This window comes from Sus scrofa, chromosome 4 (assembly GCF_000003025.6).
Source record: "Sus scrofa isolate TJ Tabasco breed Duroc chromosome 4, Sscrofa11.1, whole genome shotgun sequence".
NCBI lineage: Eukaryota > Metazoa > Chordata > Mammalia > Artiodactyla > Suidae > Sus > Sus scrofa.
The window spans coordinates 34,935,773-34,956,958 of NC_010446.5; the positions used below are offsets into that span (position 1 = coordinate 34,935,773).

At 43.5% G+C, this 21,186-nt stretch overlaps 1 protein-coding gene across 6 annotated transcripts in view; it reads left to right on the forward strand.

Moving 5' to 3' along the window:
- NCALD (neurocalcin delta) overlaps positions 1-21,186 on the forward strand; it is a 445,133-nt gene that overhangs the window by 11,512 nt on the left and 412,435 nt on the right. For 2 of the 6 annotated variants that reach the window (XM_021088579.1, XM_021088584.1), the window contains exon 2: positions 9,439-9,543. The exons of 3 other annotated variants lie outside the window; for them this stretch is intronic. The gene's annotated coding sequence lies outside the window, so the exon portion shown is untranslated. Of the gene's footprint in view, positions 1-6,710; positions 8,149-9,438; positions 9,544-21,186 lie in introns of those variants that run through there. One more of the 6 variants, XM_021088577.1, reaches the window with a different exon arrangement.

Sequence of the window (21,186 nt, forward strand, 5' to 3'; positions counted from 1 at the left end):
GCCACCCACTGCCAGCTCTTGTCCGCAGCTTGAGCCCAAAGAAGGGCTGATGGCTCTGATACCAGGTGACTGCTGCCTCACCTCCTGGAGAAACCAGGCTTCAGGAAGCAGTGTGTCCACACTGCAGGGGTGGGGAATGTATGCTCGGGGAGTCGGGCATTTGAATTCTCTGGTGTGACTTCGGGTGAGTCATCTCATTTGCAAAATGAGCATAATGCTAATGCTTCGCATCTAGGGTTGTTTAGGGCGTGAAGTGACGTCACAGGGCATGCTTGGCACAGTGCCAGGTATGCAGTATGTGCTCATGAAGCCTGATGGCTTTTACCATTGCGTTTCTGGAGGGTCCCAGTTGAGTGGATACACTCTCTACTTTGTCTCTGATGTGGACCAAGGCATGTACAGCCTAGATCACACCAATAATTGTCACGTTTTCACTATTTCACAATTGTTTCAGGTGTTATTTCTATCTCTTCTGCCAGATTGTAGTGTTCTGGAGGTCAGGGATTCTGTCTCCAAAATCATTTTGGTATTCGTCTAAGTTCCCAACCTAGGTGCTAGTACATCATTAAGTGGTCAAGAAATACATCTTGGCTAAATGTAAAGTGACTATATAATTTACTGTTCACACTAGGACACTTTTGAGTGGGAAGCAGGGGAGCCTTTTTTTTTTTTTTTCTTTTGGTAGCCACACCTGCGGCATGTGGACGTTCCCAGGCTAGGGGTCAAATTGGAGCTGCAGCCGCTGGCCTACACCACAGCCACAGCAATACAGGATCTGAGCTGCATCTGTGATCCCTGCCGCTGAGTCCTTAAACCACTGAGGGCTCCCAGGGATCGAACCTGCATCCTTGCAGACACTATGTTGGGTTCTTAACCCACTGAGGCACAACAGGAACTCCATGGGTTGTCATGTGTGTGGGAGGGTGCTTTTTAATTAATACAACAAAACAGCAGACACAAACAAGGATGTCCTAGGCAATTCAGGCAAATGGGGACATATGTTACCCTAGTTAAGTGGGACTTGAGAGTTTTCCAAATGTGTTTTAAAGTTTGCCAGGCTACCCTCTTTTCTGTTAATCTGCCTTTGGTTTATGAGATAAAAACATGAGATTTCAACAACATAGAAAAAATATGTTTAACACTCTTAATAGATACATCTGAGATATTAGGTCCAGGCTTCTTGTACAAATAGAGACTTATTTTTATACCTTATTATCCAACTTTATACTGGGCACCTGCTTACAAACTTTCTTCTGTGCCTACCTTTCCCCCCCTTTTTAGTCTCCTAATTTTTGTCCTTGCAATAATGTTCATTTACGTTCAAAAGATGGCAAAAATAGATTCACATACATACATTTTTCTGAACGTCTCTGTCTTTGTATTTCTGGTTGCCTAGGTGACATTTCCAAGAGAATGTGTGCTAATCTGCTATTATTGAAGCAGAGATAACATGACAACTATTTTTAGGCCCTCAATACCTTTCTTTTCCCCACCAGACCATGTAATTGGTTTATTTTTTCTGTTTCCAGTATTGGAAGGGCCATATATAGTTTCCTTCCTCTAGTTCTAATTTGAGCACTGATTAACTCTTTGAAAATGGACACAGTGGAGAGCCCGTGGTGGCTCAGCGGTAACCAACCTGACTAGGATCCATGAGTATGTGGGTTCGATCCCTGGCCTCGCTTAGTGGGTTAAAGATCTGGTGTTGCTGTGAGCTGTGGTGTAGGTCGCAGACATGGCTCTGATCCTGTGTTGCTGTGGCTGTGGCTTAGGCCAGCGATTACAGCTCTGATTCGACCCCTAGCCTGGGAACCTGCATATGCCACAGTTTGGCCCTAAAAAGACAAAAAAAAAAAGAAAGAGAAAAGAAAAAGAAAATCGACATAATCCTTCAGCACCTTCATCATTCAGCATTATCAAATCTATATTGATAGTGTCTTTGGTTTGTTGGTACCAGTTGTTTTTCCCACAGGTTGTCCAAGCTAAGCTTGGGCAAGGCTATTTTTGGTGGAAGCCAAAAGGGACGCAGAGGCAGTTTGTAGATCCATAGTGGAAAGAGCACCTCTTCTCTGGAGCTGGATCAACCTGGCTTCAGTCTTAGTGCGGCCACTTTTTGCTGGGCTACCTCCTGCAGCTTGCGTCTTCCGGTGACAACCAGGCAATACCTTGGACCCGTTTCGTTGCTGCTGTGAAGGTTGAGAAGGCTGGATGGGCAACACCTGTAGGCATGAGGTGCAGCGTCTCACACAGAGAACCCCTGCTGCCACCGGGGTGGCTCAGCCACGGCACAGGCGCGCCACTTTCCAGCCATCATGTTCTGCAAGATGCTGCATATACTTGAATTTACTAAAGAGAGAAATTAGAGGGATCCCTATTTTCTTTACCAAAATGTGTTTTGTGTTTTATTATTTCAGAGAATTTCTGTCAATGGTGAACTCACCATTGGGTGTACTTTTAATAGGGAAAACACTCTAATTTACCCCCATGCTTTTAGGTGCTTTTAGGAACATAGCTGTCATTTAATTAGTTAATTGATTAATTTGTTTGTTTGTCTTTTTAGGGCTGTACCCACAACATATGGAAGTTCCCAGGCTAGGGATCAGATCAGAACTACAGCTGCTGGCCTACACCACAGCCACAGCAACGCCAGATCTGAGCCACATCTGTGACCTACACCACTGCGCACAGCCATGAGGAATCCTTAACCCACTGAGGCCAGGGATTGAACCCACATCCTTGTTGATACTAGTTAGTTTTGTCACTGCTGAGCCAACAGAAACTCCCATAACCTTAGTATATTACCCGCAATTCATAGGCAGCTGGTGTTCATATTTGGGATATTTTCTTTCATTATTTTAAAGTAGTAGAATATGTGATATATATCTCTATAGTGCTATGTAAGGGATTTTGAGTATTTATCAGATTGTTGTATGAACTTGGAGGGGAAATAGGTAGCCTAACTCAATATTAGGGCCCGGAATACTGCTGATAGGGGTCTGAGATTATTAATTTGTATTTTTTTGGCATTTGAGAGGCAGGATGGACTTGAATCTCTTGTTATTTAAAATTGTTTCATATCGGATTATTATCCTGACTAGAGTTCCTTTGGTTCTCACTTTTTGGCATTGATCTTCTGTTTTGATTAATAGACCTATCATTTATCATTCAGATTTATCAGAGTTGACACAGGCAGATCGCTGCATTGTTGCCCTGGAGTTTGTCTTGCTGGCCTTGAAGATAGAGGGAAAGGGCAGGAAGCAGATGTACAGACAGAAAGACACACACACACACTCACTCCTCTTTAGACATGTGACCTAATATTTCTAATAGGATATTTAAAGTAAGAGCCCTTTGATGGGATTTTGCTCTGTGACTCGTGGAAGGGGAGGACCAGGATGTGGGAAGTCTGGGATGCTGAGTTCCCACCACCTCATCCTTTGGAGGACATGACGGGCTGTTTCCACGTGAGACCAGAAGGCAAGCAGTGAGAATCAGAAGTTAGCCCCGGCCTCTGAAGTGTCTTGGGAAAGCAACAGGAAGGCTGCGTTTTGTGTTTTTCTAATCCAGACACTTAAAGAATATGCTCCCCGGAGCTTGGGTGCTGTTTCCTTCATACCCTCCTCCCTATCATTATAAAAGTAGGGCATTATCATGAAGTAAAATCTGCACAATGTAGAAAAATATAAGAAAAATATAATAATACAGATATTCAAAGGCAAATAGGGTTAATATTTGGACCATTTCATTATTTTTATAGAGAGATTTTTCTTAGTTATATAGTCACATTCATATATAATTAAAAAAAATGTGGGGGAGAGTTCTCATCGTGGTGCAGCGGAAATGAGTCTGACTAGGAATCAGGAGGTTATGAGCTCGATCCCTGGCCTCACTCAGTGGGTTAAGGATCCCGCGTTGCCGTGAGCTGTGGTGTAGGTCGCAGATGCAGCTAGGATCTGGTGTTGCTGGGGCTGTGGTGTAGGCTGGCGGCTATAGCTCCGATTAGTCCCCTAGCCTGGGAACCTCCGTGTGACTTGGGTGAGGCCCTAGAAGAGATAAAAAGACAAAAAAGAATTTTTTTTTTTTTTTTTAGTTTAACTATATACCCTAAGCTGTGTCCTTGGTTGCTGGCACAGAGCTCCTGAAACCCTTGGAGTTTTTGAGTGTTATTCATAAAATGCCCCTTTCAACCACATCTGAATTTATGTTCATGAAATCTCTTGGTGGATAGAGGGTTGGGACTCTTAGCCTCTTCTTTCCTGCCACCCCCTACCCCCCAACCTCCAGGGAGGGAAGAGAAGCTGGAGACTGAATTCAGTCACCAATGACTAATGATTTAATCAACCATGCCATGGGATGGAACCTCCCTAAAAATCCTGAGTAATGAGGTCTGGAGACCTTCTAGGTTGCAAAACACAGCAAAGTGCTGGAAGGGTGGCCTACTGGGAGAGAGCATGGAAACCCCACGCCCCTTCCCCCATACCTTGTTGTGTGTATCTCTTCCATCTGGAAGTTCTTGAGTTGTATCCTTTTATAACAAATTGGTACTCTAGTAAGTAAACTCTTTTCTTGAGTTCTGCCAACTATTGTAGTGAATTATTACACCTGGGGGGTGGTGTCTTAGGAACCTCTGATCTATAGCTAATTGGTCAGAAGTACAGGTGACAACCTGGGATTGTAGCTGGTATCTGGAGTCGGGAACAGTCTTGGACTGAGCCCTTAAGCTGAGGGTTTTTTGCATTAACTCCAGGTAGTGAGTTGTAAGAACTGAGTTATAGGCCACCCACTTGGTACTCAGAATGACAGAACTGGTTAGTGTGGAAAACGCCTCACACATTAGTGTCAGAAGTGAAGTACTGAGAGTAAAAGAAATAGAAGTTTTTACTTTTCTTAAGGAATTTTACATTTTCTTTTATATTCCTTGTAGATAATATGTAATTGAGCATATAATATTCCATTGAATGGATATACCTCAGGTTACTTAGCCATTCCATTATTGATCACTTGATAACAAATAACTTTTTTTGCTGTTATCATTTTTGTACAGTAACTTTTACTTTATGTACGATTATATGCTAGGATACATTTCCAGTAGATTTAGCAGATTGAAGTTTTGAACATTTAAAAAGGTAAAAGATATCCTAGTATTCTTCACTGAATGGCGTTTTTTAATTTTTTTTACTTTCCATAAGGCAAGTGTCTTTTCTTATTTCTGCATTTTTTTCAACTTTAAATAGTGTTATTATAGTCAGAAGGGTCTGTTCTAAGGGACCCTGGTAGTTACATTGAGAATCACTTGGTCCCCGAGGTTCCAGATCTTTGTCTTGTATCTTGACCATCACAACACTGCTCTATGTGAAGCCTGAGCAGCTCTCCCTCTAAGGATTTCTCATCCATCTCTGCTGCATTGCCTTGAGGTGATAGGGCCACAGATAGCTCCTCTTATGGGTGAAGAAGCCAGAGAGATCTCAAAAACTCACTCCGGGTTATTTCTGCTTTCCAATCCCAGAGTTCATTCTTTTGTATTGTTCTCTTGTTCTGCTCTTCCTTCTAATTCTTTTTTTTTTTTCTCATCTTTTTAGGGCCACACTCATGGTATATAGAGGTTCCCAGGCTAGGGGTCCAATGGAGCTGGAGCTGCACCTGCTGGCCTACATCATAGCAATGTGGGATCTGAGCAGCATCTGTGACCTACACCACCACTTATGGCAATGCCATATCCTTAACCCAATGAGCAAGGCCAGGGATGGAACCCACATCCTGATGGATGCTAGTTGGGTTCGTTAACCATTGAGCCATGATGGGAACTCCCTGATTCCTTTTTAAAGTGATACATTTATCTTTGAAAGTTCAGGCCCATTTGGATTGTTTGATCACCATGTTAGGGAATCTCAGAGGTACCGTTATTATTATTATTATTGTTAATATTATTTTTTCCACAAACATTTATTGCCTGTCTGCTCTAAGGCACTATGCCAAGTGTCGTAAGAAATACAAGGTGAATAAAACACTTTTCATTTCCTCAATGGATTTACACTCATTTCTTTAGTATTGTTTTAGTTACCTTTATTTATTTATTTTGTTTTCAGGGCCCCACCTGAGGCATATGGAGGTTCCGAGGCTAGGAGTCCAATTGGAGCTGTAGCCGCCGGCCTGCACCACAGCCACAGCAACGCAGGATCTGAGCCGTGTCTGTGACCTACACCACAGCTCATGGCAACCCACTTGCGATGCTTAACCCACTGAGTGAGCCCAGGGATTGAACCCGCGTCCTCATGGATACTAGTCGGGTTCCTTAACTGCTGAGCCATGACGGGAACGCCTGGTTACCCTTATTAAATTACATTCTCTACGAAAGGATATCAATATTTTGTGTTGCGCCCCATTCCACGGTCTTGCACCTGCAGGGGGATGATGTTTTCTGTTGAGCGAGTCTTGTGGGCAGAGGGCATTGGATGTTGTGTCCTTGTCAGAGCACTACAATGAGGTACTTTAAACACCTGAAGGCTTGACTGATGCATATTTTATAAGCTAAGATGGACCCGGAGATCTGCAGTATCTGTGTTACACGTTTTGGCCCCAGCTTCTCTTCCTTTGGGCATTTAGGTTACTCATCTGGTCAACCAGAATCTAAAAATAAACCTAGAAACTTTGAGAGTTCTTTTTTTTTTTCTTGGCTGATTGATGTGTGTTTTCGTGTCTCCCAAACTGCTCTGAGTTGCTATTTACTTTTGCATTATGTATAGCACTTAGCAACCAACAGTGGAAATGAAAGTTAAGAGCACAGGCAGCCCTGGCTGAGCTGGAGGAACCGGCCAGCCAAAGCCTCAGAGGATTCTCCCTCCCTCCCCCAACCTGTGCTCTGTGGCCACAGGAACTGCCTGGCAGTCTTCAGGTTCTGCCTTGGCCAAGTGGGAACCAGGAGAGGCAGGAAGGACCCCCCCACACACAATACCCCCTGCCACCCCTCCCCTTAACCCTCCCGGTTCCCTTATCTGGTCAGCATTGGTGGGGTGGGTCCCTTCCCCCGGGGGGCAGGCCCTGGCCACCATGGGCATCTCGGCACTGGTGACAGCGCTGTAGGGTCAGAAGCACCGAAACACCATGTCTTGACTTGGAGCTCAGAGTGCATTTCTGTAAAGGAAGGTATGAGTTGTGTCTGGACCGTGCAGGGCCCACAGGATGAAACGGATTCTTCGGGACGTCTGAGGTTAGGACAGCTCTTTCAGGGTGACCCGAATCAATGCTTAGAACCTTGTTCTTGGGGGAAAAGTCTTTCTAGATTCTAGGAGCAGTTTAGATTAGGAGGAAACTTAGAACACGATCAGTCTGTAAGTTGAGGGTCTGGCTTTAAAGTCAAAAAGTGGTTTATTCCCGCATGGGAGTGGCCCCTTGTCTGAACCACTGGGTGTGCCAGACAGGTTAGCCCTTCTGCCCCCGCTGGCCTCCCTGTAGCTGTCAGAGTACAATAGGCCTCTGATTTTTAGAGCAGCAGTTGTACTAAAAAACCTCACGTCCTAATTCTACCAAAAGAAGACAGAGAGAAAGATCTTGGGAATATACATGGAAATCCTTGATTTTTTGCCTTTTAGCAAAGAATACAAAATCAAATACACGGGGGCCTTTAGGGGAGGCCCTTATTTATTTATTTATTTTGCTTTAGAAATAAAACTTCTCTTCCTTTCTCAGGACTCCTACATGTCTCTCATTCTTCCTGTATTTTGGGGAAGAGATTTGAAGAATATGCCTGTGATTTTTTTTTTCCCCTTAGGGAAATAGAGAATTTTTTTCCCCCTAAATAAAGAGGTTCTTCGAAAGGTGATTTATATTTTTAAAGGCTGGAAAGCCTAGATCAGAGGTTCAGAATGACTGAACAATACTTATTTGGAAAGGAACTAAGTCTGTACAGTTGCTTGTGTAATTTTCCCAGAAGGGACAAAACAGTTAAAGAGTAAACCTCCCCCCAGCCTCTAGGTGAATTTTTTTCCAACCTCAGAAGGGGTGGGCCCCCTCGGAACAGGAAGTAATCAGAGGCCAGCGGTTTGAGCAATGAGAGAAGGCTCTGGATTTGGCTTAGCTGTTTTCTTCACACTGAAAGCCGGGGCGGTCCAGCTGTGGACTGCAATGGAATTGAGGCTAAACTCTGAGCAGGTACAACAGGAGGAGAATCTTGGATGGTGGCATATCTGCCCTGGCACACAGAGGGAACTAGTCCCGATGGGTTGGGTGAGGGAGCCAAGAGGAACAGGGCACAATACAGGATGGGGATGGGGACGAGGCGTGGCCCCTTGCACGAGCTACCCGTGGCTCAAGTTCTTCCCCGTTAAAGAGGATTTTCTCTGTCATTCTATCCGTACGCTGACCGTTCTATATATATTGGATAAACGTATATTTCTATTTAAGTTAATCACTTAAGAAATTGTTGCTTTAGTTTGGGCCTTCTCAGTGGTCAAGGACTAGGATGTCATTCAAAAGAGTCAAAAGCGTCTCAGTACAAGGGGCTCATTGTAACGAGTAATGATGCTACTGCTGTCATTGCATTGTTCTGAGTATATTATCCCACGGACACGTCTCCCCTCCCCGGGGAGGCAGAGTGTTATTGTCCCCATTCTACTGAAGAGGACATGCTTAGAGAATGTTCCCTAAGCATGTAGGTGGTCAGCCCGAATCCAGACTCACATGCAAGTGGCCGCTGGGGTACCTTTGCCTCTAACTGCTGTATTGCTCTGCCCCCTTGAAAGGATCCTGAGCCTGTGAAGCAAAAGTATGGCTGGGTCTTATGGGGACCAATAGAAAGAACTGGAAAATTGGGAATGGAGTCATTCCCTTTCTCAGAGGTCATGTGGTCTCTGCTCAGGGAGCCCCTCCCTTTTTCTCTTTGCTGCTTCTTCAATATGGCCCCTGAATGGCCAACCCATAAGGCCACAGCCTAGGACCTTCGTGTCTTCTGGCTCAGATTCACAAGTGAGGGTTTCCTATTGATCCAGCTCATGGACCAGGGCCACACAGCCTTTGGCGCCTGGCCAGGAAAATGGGTTGGCTGTTCCTCTCAGGTCCATTGGTGGCTGCCTCGTGTACAAACTTCTGCAGCACCATTTCCCCAAGCAGGAGATTATGGCTAAGGCATGGCAAGTTGTTCAGAGCAGGACGTTAACATCTGAAATAAGTTCATTTTATATACTTTAATATTTTTAAATACTTTAACGCACTTGCCATCTTTATAAAGTCTCAAGTTCAAAGAATCTGTATCTGTTAAGACTCTTCAGGTTGCACATGATAGGAACTTAATTCCAAGAGGCTTAGAAGAACATCAGGTTTAATTGGTTCTTCTAACCATGTAGGCAAAGTCTTGGCTGGATCTAGGTCTCAAACAATAACATTAGAAGTCTCTCTCTTGCTGTCGTTTGGCTCTGCATTCATCTGAATTGGTTTCATCCTCAGGCCCTCTCTTCATGATATCAAGACACCACTGGAAGCTCCAGGTTCATCTGTTAGCTGAGCCACTCAGTGGAGAGCTTCTCTTTATAGTGCCGGCAAAATCCCCAGGTTTGATTCTTCATTGCTCTGAACTGGTTACATGCCAATCCCTCAACCAAACATGGCAGCCAGCCTGATTGGTCACGCTTGGGTCCCTGTCAACTCTTGGAGGGAGGTTAAACCACCCCTTTATTAAAAGACATGGACTGGATATGGGGTAGTATAGTCTTCAGAGACAAACGGGATGTTGGTGCCCCCCCAGAAATGGGAATGGATGCTGTCCAGACAAAAACAACCCATGACTACTTCAGAACATTTGCAGGTGTGTCATAAATAACTGGACATCCAGTATCAAGATTTTGGGGCTTCAAGGAAAGCCGTCTGCGTCACTGACTTTATCTTGTTTGTATGTGACAAATCCAGAGATCTAGGAAATTCAAAGTATTTGGCTAGGCCTTCATCTCCTTTGTTTTTTCAGTCATGAATCCTGAAAGATGATGCTTTTAAACCAAACAAAGTTGTTATTAAGTCTTGCATCTTTTTGAGAAAGTCAATCATAGGATGGTTTTATCTTCATTTTTGATTGAGTAGGAGGTTAAGGCATGAAGGGCTCTTGTTAGCTGCCCTCTATTTAAAGTCTAAGCTGTTCTGGCATTGAAATGACTTTGGTGAATTACATAAAGGCTTTGCATAAACCTTTAGCAATGCCTGAATTTAAGACCCAGTTTAACTAGATAATGATTAAACTGTCCTGTTTATATATCCATGATCTTAGTACCCACTGGGAAATAATTGCTTGGCTTTTAACTATCTCATAAACCATGAACTTTAAGGCCAGGGGAGGTTAAACTAGCAAGTCCCCATGCTTCCAGATATGGGTTGAATCTATGTAACCATGAGTCTTTAGTAGTAATTTGTGTGTGTGTGTGTGTGTGTGTAGATACAACTTTGTGTTGATAGAATTGCCATATCTCTTTGATTACTGTTTCTACTGCAATGGTCCCAGATGTCCATTGGAACAAACAATCAGCCTCTTCTTCTTCTTCTATTTTTTTTTTTTAGTCTTTTTAGGGCAGCACCATCAGCATATGGAAATTCCCAGGCTAGGGGTCAAATTGGAGCTGTAGCTGTTGGCCTGTGCTACAGCCACAGCAAGGCAGGATCCGAGCCATGTATGTGACCTACACCACAGCTCATGGCAACTCCGGATCATTAACACACTGAGAGAGGCCAGGGATCAAACCTGCATCCTTATGGGTAATAGTTGGGGTGCGTCACCACTGAGCCACGACAGGATCTTTGCGATCAGCTTCTTTTGACTATTGAAGTTTTGCCATCAGTTGCCTTCATTTCTTTTATTGATGTAAGATTTTATATTTTAATGGAATTGAAACAGTTCCCTCATTTGCCAAAATGTGTTCCTTTTCTCTTGACTTTCAGTTAGTGGTGCAACTATTGTTTGGTTTCGTATTGGTTTGAAGTTCTCAATTGCAGACAACAGGGCCCACTCTGGCTAGTTTACACAGAAAGAGATCTTTTAAAAGGAGAATGAGAGCTCCCAGAATTTCTGGGAGGACCGGAGTCAGACTGGGAGGCTATGCAGCTAGGAACACTGCACAAATTACACCCTTGGGGGTCCAGTGGAGACCCTGGTGTGGCTGTCACAGAGCAGAGGTGTCTCTCCTCGTACCACCAAGTGAGTCCTTCTGATGGGACCCTGTCGCTGTTGCCTCTGTGAGCTGGGCAGCTCTCTGCCGTGCCCCACCCATTTCCACCACAGTGAATCCCATCTGGTGCCTTCTTCTGTATCCGTATTCTCTGAGAAGAATTGTTGCATGCATGCTGCCGATCAGTGGCCCTCAGGTCACATGCAAAGTGGGCCAGGGATGCAAATTCCTGACTTTCATCTTGGGAGAGAGTAGACTCAGAAGGTAGGAAGTTTCTCAAATGTGGGAGGAGTATTAGAAAAAAAGGCTGTTTAGCCACAAAATATGACAAATTACTACACATACTTCTGTATACCTTATTGTTCTAAAATTGTGACTGCCATCTAAGAGTAGGGGCTGTCCCCTACTGAGAACAAATCGAATGAATCCAAGAAGGACCCCCCCGGCCCCATGCCATATGGGAGGTTCATTATTTTATTGAGCCTAAACCCAGTCACCTCCCACTACCCACCTTTTTACTGCTCTTGATTGCCTCATCAGTATCTGCTAAATCCATCTCCATCACTTCCCTGCAGGAAGACAGGAGACTGGTCTAAAAACCAAACATGAGTCATCTCAGGTGCTCAGAGAGGGTAACCCACCTGCTCAAAATCACACAGCCTGTCAGTGATTAAAACCCAAGTCTCTTCCAGAGCCCACTTTGCTAACAACTCTGCAGTCCTGCCTTGCACTCTGACTTGAGGGTTTTCCTCGTCAGTAGTGTGTGATAAAGAGACTGCTGGACCTCTGCTGAACCTGCAGTGCTGTCTCTCTTCCCCCTTCAAATATGACTTGTGCAGTGCTGGTGATGGAAGTGATGTTTACCTGTGTCTCTGTCACAGCTAAGCCCCAGATGTAACCAGGAAATGAATATTATTAGTTGCAAATGGAAGCTTTAAAGATATGCACTGGAACTTCTAATACCATGGCTTCTTTACAATATAATTCATTATTAGATGAATTGTGTCCTTCTCTCCAAATTTGTATATTGAAGTCCTTATCCCCAATGTGACTGTATTTGGATAGGTCCTTTAAGGAGGTAGTTAAGGTTAAATGAGGTTACAAATAAGGGTAGCGTTCGAAGCTGAGAGGACTGATGTCCTTATAAGAAAAAGAAGAGGAGTTCCTGCCGTGGTGCAGGAGGGGTAAGGATCTGACTGTGGTGGGTCTCTGTGGAGGTGCAGGTTCGATCCCCAGCCCAATGTTGTGGGTTAGAAGGATCTAGCATTACTGCAGCTGTGGCATAGGTTGCATGTGTGGCTCAGATTCAATCCCTGGCCTGGGAACTTCCATAGGCTGTGTGTGTGGCTATGAAACAAAGAAAAGAAAAAGAAGAGACACCAGATCTCTCCATCCCTCCATCTCTCTCTCTCTCATCTCCATCTCTCTGTGTGTGCACAGAGAAAAGGCCATGTGAGAACATAGTGAGAAGGTGACCATTTGTAATCCAGGAAGAATACCTCAGCAAAACCCAATCCTGCCGGCACCTTGATCTTGAACTTCCAGCCTCCAGAACTGTGAGACAACAAATACCCACTGTGGAAGTCACCAGCCTCTGGTATTCTGTTACAGCAGCCTGAGCAGAGGAATATGGATCCATTTGCCTTAAATTCCAAATAGGAAGGTGGGGATGGTAGTTACACGTGCAGCAAAAGCTGGGGGAGCAATGGGGCCTGGAGGAAGGAGAGAACACATCTCATGTCAGGTGATCCTTAGAGGCTTCAGCAGAGGCAGGACCATGTGAAGTGGGCATTGGGTGAGCTGGAATGTCTTTTACAGGCAGGGTAGCTGAATGGTTAGAAGTATGGGCTCTGGGCTCTGACTTCCTGCGCTTGATTCCTTGTGCTGGCTTGCTGGCTTGCTGGCTATGTGACTATGGGCATGTTACTTAACTCTTCTGAGTCTTCTTTTTTTTAAAAAGAGAATAATGGCACTACCTATCACGCAATGTTGGAGAGATTAAATGAGACAACACACATGAAACTATTAGAGCTGTGCTTAGACTGGAGTCAGCATTCAGTAAGTTATTACCATTGGTTATTAATATTACTTTTTTTTTTGGTCTTTTTGTCTTTTTAGGGCTGGACCTGTGCCATATGCAAGTTCCCAGGCTAGGGGTCGAATTGGAGCTGTAGCTACTGGTCTGCACCGCAGCCACAGCCACAGCCATGCTAGATCCGAGCCGCATCTGTGACCGACACCACAGCTCATGGCAACGCTGACTCCTTAACCCTCTGAGCGAAGCCAGGGATCGGACCTGCATCCTCATGGATGCTAGTCAGATGCACTTCCGCTGAGCCATGATGAGAACTCCTCATGTTACTTTAACCAGCAGAGGATGGGGTGGGGTGTGTTTGCGAAAGAGGTGGTGACCGCAGGCTGAAGCAGTGTGTGAACAGTGGGGGGAGGACAGGCACCCACTTCGTTAACAGCGATGTGGTCTGTCTGGAGCCCAGGTCACCCGGGGTCCCTTCTTCTAAGTCTGTATTTTCCAAGGAGCCTTTTCTTGAAAGAGGTTTCCCCCAAAGGGAAAAGGAACCTCTTTCAAGAAAAGGAACCTCTTTCAGGAAGCATATCCTGGCCTGCCTAACCATGTTTCCTGAGCAGATTGGCCTTCTGGTTTATCAATCAGGGTCTTGAGCATTTGGTTGGCATGAGTCAGTCCCCCAGAGTCTCATCACCCCTGAGGGAGCTGATAAAATCAAATTCCTGAATGTGCAGAGCTGAAGAACAGATCTTGGACCTGCAGTGACCCCTTGGAGGTGCAGGCACTGTGAGGCCCAGCTACAAACAGGGGACTGGCCCACCTCTGTCTCTCCTTACTCTAACTTTTAGACCATGTGGCAAGCTGAACCCCAAATATGCGGTGGGACTGGGCAGAGCACAGCATGCGGAAGGATGATGCCCATTAAATGCTTCCTGAACTTTGCTGATGGTGATGCAGCAGGCAGTGGACTAGGGCAGAGGTGTCATGCCCAGGAAGCAGGGCTCTGGGGTCTGGTCCCTTCTCCTACTTAACTGTGTGCCTTCAAACAAATCCTTTACCCAATCCTCACATGCCTTATCTGTGCAATGAAGATAAAATCTTTCCCTGCTGAAGGCAGACCATGGCTGAATGCCCTCTTGATTTCTCTTCTGGGTCCAACACTTATGCCCTAACAAGATGACTCCAGCAAGGACTGAGGATATTATGGCTCAGCATATTTCCACCGTGTGGAAACCAAGGTGACGTTCAGGGGGATTCTACCTTCTCCTGCCATCTGGTTGTTTCGCATTTGCTTTCCTTGTTGGTCCATATGACGCGAAGCGAGGTTGTGTGGGTGGGGTGTTCATGGTGGGGAAAGTGGATGGATCCAATTCTCATGTATGGTCAACTATGCCCATCACATCATGGAGCATATTAAAGGGGCTCGATAAACACTTGTTAAATTGAATTGAATATTACTGCCTAACAACCAATTAATTCAAATTGCATTCTTATGCTAAAGACATTACTTGCCTCATCTACAGAGGGGCATTATGAAGATGAAAACAAATGAAAAGTGAAACTCGTTATTCTGAAGAGCAGAGGATGCTTTATGAGGGCTATTAGCTCTGTTCCAGAGTTGTATTTACCTAATCATGACTCATGTTAGTTTATTCTGGGATGTTTTATCATTTTGAAATGATCACCCCCTGCCTCCCCAACTTCAGGAGATAGAAAATTAGAACATTAATTTTGTTTTAAAATCCAGCCTCCCACAGTCTTATGGGCAAGAATTAGGGGTGTTAATACTGCAGAGTTGTCCTTCATGTCATTTGGATAAATGCTGCTCACATCTTTATTCTGTCTTTTGTCAATAAAGGATCCATGTTTTTTTGTCTGAGACTAACATGGGAATCTATTAAACTGGCCAGCAAGTGGACAGTCCATTCTCACATATGCAAGAATTCTACAGGCTCTCACGTTAGACACACCAAAGCAAAACTAAAGACACATTAAAAACATCCCCTTTTCAGAGTTCCTGTCGTAGCTCAGTGGTTAACAAATCCGACTAGGAACCATGAGGTTTCGGGTTCGATCCCTGGCCTTGCTCAGTGGGTTGAGGACCCGGTGTTGCCATGAGCTGTGGTGTAGGTAGCAGGTGCAGCTCGGATCTGGCGGGGCTGTGGCTGTGGTGTAGGCCGGCAGCTGTAGCTCCAATTAGACCCCTAGCCTGGGAACCTCCATATACCACGGGTGTGGCCCTAAAAAAAGACAAGACCAAAAAAAAAAAAAAATCCCCTTTCCACTTGTTCGTAGCTTCCTAGAAAAGCGTATGATTGTGATACACTCATATGCTTTCCTTCCTGAATGCACAGGCTGGCAGCACAGGCTGGAAATAATTGCTCTGCTCAAGCTGATGTGGTTCAGAACTTGGCTTGCTCCCCTGAATCAAGTATGGCCTTTGGATATAAAGAGAAGGCTATCGACTCTCTAAATTAAAAGATGTATGCTAGAGGCCTGCAGACATGCTTTATTTGACCCGTCATGCTTTTAAAACTTAAAATTTGTTGCTGACTTAAAAAAGAAAACAGAACATGTCTCATTAAAAATGTGGATTTCATGCTTCTTTTGAAAACTCATAATATCTGCCACTAAATGACACACGGCTGCAATCAGCGAGCTGAGCAGAGCCTGCTCTCTTTAGAGACGACTCATGTGCGCTCACTGATCAGAATCTCCACTCTTCCCACCATCACAAACCTTGTCTGCTCTGCTCACTCACAGGCTGGCCTGCCCCAATAGCATTTTTTTTTTTTTTAAATTTTGTGGCTGCACCCATGGCATATGGAAGTTCCTGGGCCAGGGAATGAATCCGAGCCATAGCTGCGATCTTTTTAACTCACTGGATTGGGCTGGGGATTGAACCCGCACCTCTGCAGCGAGCTAACTGCTACACTCGGATTCTTAGCCCATTGAGCCACAGCGGGAACGCCAGCATTTGTATTTTTATGGTACAATATACATAATATAAAATTTACCGTTTAAGCTGTTGTTAAGTGCACAGTTCAATGGTATTAAGTACATGGACATTTGTGTGCAGCCATCACCACCATCCACCTCCTAAACATTTTCGTTTTTCCTGCTGAAACTCTGTTATTCATTCAACAGACTTTTCCTGTCCCCCTCCCCTCAGCTCCTGACACACATCATTCTGCTTTCTGCTCTATGAAATTGACTACTGTCAGTACTTCATATAAATAGAATCATACCATATTTCTCCTTCTGTGGCTGACTTATTCCACTTAGTGTCTTCAGGGTTCATCCATGTTGTAGCAGGTGTCAGAATTTCCTTCGTTTGTAAGGCTGAATAATATTCCATCATAAGTACACCATTGTTTATCCATTCATCTGTCGGTAGACCCTTGGGTTGCTTCCACGTTTTGGTGGAATAATGCTGATTTCAACATGGGTGACCAAATATCTGAGTGCCTTAAGCATTTGCATCTTGGGGACAATTTTCTTGACCATTTCCCCACTATGTTCTTTTAGCTCCAGCTTTCCTCAGTTTTCCTAGTCTCTCAGAGGCAAGGAACTGACTTTAGTTTAATGTATTAACTTCCTGAGAAGCATTGAGAAATCTTCAAGATGTCTCAGGAAAATAACTTAGATTCTTTAAAATGATAAAAAGTAATTTCGGTGGGATTTCCAAAATGTCATGTCACATTAAAAAGATCTAGAGCTAACATTTTGTGATCTATTCAATCTTGAGTTTAGCTATGGAATCTACGTGGGGAAGAAATCTGCAGTGTATTTGGTTTTCTTGATCTGAATGAGGCATTTTCATCTTGCTTTGATGAGCTATGTATGCTAATGAGACCTTTTTCTTGTAGGTGCTGATAAGGGAGAAACAAAAATAATTGAGCTTTTATTTCTGAATTTTCAGGTTGCGTTATGCTAGCTAGGCAAAATGTAATTTTTTTTCACTGAGTGCTAAATGGAAAGGTCAAGATAAGTTTTTCCTCTTTCTGAGAGAGCACTGTTTCTGATCTGTTCTTTGTTAATGACAACATCAGCCTACATGTCATTATCTGATATAGGCATATGGCAATTCCATTTTATTATTATGTGAACAAAATCTTGATATCAACTTGGAATTTTGGTTATTTAGGTAGGCACTGGGCCAGAATTTGCCTGGCTGATACTTATTTGGCGTCTGGGACTAATGCAGTTATGGACATGACTTTTTGAAGTCAAGAGTACAACTGATGTTGCACAGAGAACATTAAACCCTTTAAGAAAACAAATTGTTTTCAAGTTCTTGCAGAAAATGAAAAGAGTGGATTTCTTTTTTTTTTTATTTCCCCAATATATTATTTTTTTTTCTACTGTACATCATGGTGACCCAGTTACACATACATGTATACATTCTTTTTTCTCACATTATCATGCTCCATCATAAGTGACTAGACATAGTTCCCGGTGCTATACAGCAGGATCTCATTGCTAATCCCTTCCAAAGGTAAGAGACTGCATCTATTAACCCCAAGCTCCCAATCTATCCCACTCCCTCCCCCTTCCCCCTTGGCAACCACAAGTCTATTCTGCAAGTCCATTATTTTCTTTTCTGTGGAAGGCTTCATTTGTGCCATATATTATATTGCAGATATTCAATTATTAGAGAAATGCAAATCAAAACTACCATGAGATACCACCTCACACCAGTCAGAATGGCCATCATTAGTAAGTCCACAAACAACAAATGCTGGAGGAGGTGTGGAGAAAAGGGAACCCTCCTGCACTGTTGCTGGGAATGTAAGCTGGTATAACCACTATGGAGAACAGTATGGAGGTACCTTAGAAATCTATACATAGAACTACCATATGACCCAGCAATCCCACTCTTGGGCATATATCTGGACAAAACTTTCCTTGAAAAAGACACATGCACCCGCATGTTCATTGCAGCACCATTCACAATAGCCAAGACATGGAAACAACCCAAATGTCCATCACAGATGATTGGATTAGGAGAAGTGTGAATTTACAAACAATCTGACATGCAAATCCCAGATTCTTCTCTTCATTAAAGCTAGACCCCCTCATAGCTCCCTTGCTATTACATAAGATTTGTTTTAGAGCCTGGCTCCTCTTAGTGTTTTCTTGAAAGCTTTATGATTACATTTCCTTAAAAGTGTTTTATAACCTAGACTTTGAAACTAGTGTAGCAAATCTTCATCCAAATTACTGAATTTTTGCTGTAATTATTTTTTATTATTTTGAATGTGCTTGCAATTTTAAGAAAACATGCCAGTCTTAATGTGTGTGGGCACATTTTAAATTTCAAGTTGGCTTAATCATTAAATCACATTTCAAGGACCAATTTTGTATCTTACTATAGACCTGTTGTCTCTCTCTCTCTTTTTTAACCTATTGACCCAGTACATTTTAAATTAATTAATTAATTAATTAATTATTAGAGTATAGTTGATTTACAATGTTGCATCAATTTCTGGGTACAGCATAGTGACCCAGCATATATATATATGTTTGTGTGTGTGTATATATATATATATATATGTAGAGAGAGAAAGAGCATATATACAGCATATACATAGCATATATGTATGTGTGTGTATATATATGTATACACACACATAGATATATACACACACATAACTTTTCTCATACCATCTTCCATCACGCTCTACCCCAAGAGACTGGACATAGTTCTCTGTTTTGTGTAGTAGGACGCCATTCCTTATCCATTCCAAATGTAATAGTTTGTATCTACCAACCTCAAACTCCCCATCCGTCCCACTTCCTTCCCACTCCTCTGTGGCAACCATAAGTCTGCTTTCCCTGTCTGCCATCCGTTTCTGTTTTGTAGATAGGATCATTTGTGCCAGATTTTAGATTCCACATATAAGTGATAGTGTATGGTATTTGTGTGTCTCTTCCTGACTTCATTTAGTATGAGAATCTCTAGTTGCATTTATGTTGCTGCCACATGGCATTGTTTCATTCTTTTTTATGGCTGAATGGTATTCCATTCCACATATCTTCTTAATCCACTCATCTGTTGATGGACATTTAAGTTGTTTCCATGTCTTGGCTATTGTGAATAGTGCTGCAATGAATGTAGGAGTGCATGTATATTTTTGAATGAAAGTTTTGTCTGGATATACACCCAGGAGTGGGATTTCTGGATCATATGGTAGCTCTATTTTTGGTTTTCTGAGGAACCTCCATACTGTTTTCCATAGTGGTTGTGCCAATTTACATTCCCACCAACAGTGAAGGAAGTTTCCCTATTGCCTTTCGATGAGGACCTATCTCTTCCTGTTTACCTATTTTAAAACTAATACATTTAGGAGTTCCCATCGCAGCACAGCACATCGGAAGAGAATCTGACTAGGAACCATGAGGTTGCAGGTTCGATCCCTGGCCTTGCTCATAAGTATCTGGCATTGTTGTGAGCTGTGGTGTAGATCGCAGACATGGCTCAGATCCTGCGTTGCTGTGGCTCTGGTGTAGGCCAGCAGCTGTAGCTCTGATTAGACCCCTAGCCTAATATGCTGCGGGTGTGGCCCTAAAAAGCAAAAAAACCCCCAACCAAACAAAAAACTAATACATTTAAATTTTAAGTCATGTAGGAGAAATCCCTTAAAAGTTAAGGTCCAAGATTCTTGTCTCATCTAAGTGTTTTTTGGTTTGGCATGTTCTTTCCATCTGCCCCGACTTCATTACCCAAAGATATCCTTTGTAATGGTTCTAGGGAATTGACTTTCCTGTAATAAGGCTTGGGTACCTTGGATAGTTATAATTAGTGACATGCATGCATCAATGGAGGCCGTTTTCACTACTCCCACTGTTTTATTTGCATGTGACAGATACTTAACTCAAATTGAGGCAAAATAGCTCAAATAACTGAATATTCTGGGTATAGAATTGAGATCCACTTATGATGTTCAAAGAATGTGAGGAATTTTTCTTTCTTATACTTTCTACCTCTCATCTCTGCTTTCATCTGGGTTGATCTAATTCTCAACAGACTCTCTCCACATGGAAGCCCAGATGGCCACTAGCAGCTCCAGGTATACTTTGCCCTCACAGTTAGAAGTCCTAGGAAAAAGAGAAAACATCTACAGAAGCTCTGACAAAGTTATAAGAGAGGGATGAAGTCAGTCTGGGTCACATGCTCATCCCCTGAGGTGGGGGAGTAATGAGTGATTGGCCAGACCTAGGTCACATGGCCATCCCTGAGCCAATCACTGTGGTGGGGAGATGGATACCATGATTGGCCCGTCTGAGTCATGTGACCACCACTGTATCAGGGGCTGGGGAGTGATTGGTTAAGTTCCAAGTGTTTGAGATGGATTCCTCATTGGAAGAACAGGGTCTGGTGTTAGAAGAAGAAAGATGCCCAGGACACCATTTAGGTGTCCTGTAAACTCTCTGTGGCAAAGGACCAATTTTGTTTATGTTTGTTTCTTTTAGATGACACAAGCCTTAACACAGTTGCTCAATTAATGATTGGTGAAAGTTTAAGGAATTATTTATAAGATGTCAACAAGATTAGAAAGAAAACCATGGAAGAATGGCAAGGTACCTCAGGGCCAGAGACTCCTGGAAGCTGTTAGAATCCTCAGCCCTAGAGGAATAATGGGAGAAATAGCTTCTGGAATCAGAGCGCAGTAGCGGTGGGAGCCACGGCTTTGGATAGAGAACACACTGCTGTCAAACCATGTCCTGTTAGGGAAGAAATGGAGGAGGATAAATTCGCCAACTCTCTCTCTTGTCCTGACCTCCAGTCTTCTGCTGTGCTTCCCATTGCTCAAACCCCTCGAGGAGCCAGAGGGCAGGAGAGTCCAGTTAATTTAGTGCAGGAAGATCAGTCTCTAGCACCTGGAAGGGCAAGTAGAGTTCCTCCTGGTTTTTCTTTTTCTTTTCTCTCTCAGTCTTCTTCAGACCTTACCTTTTTTTTTTTTTTAAGGCCACACCCACAGCATGTGGAAGTTCCCAGGCTAGGGGTTGAATTTG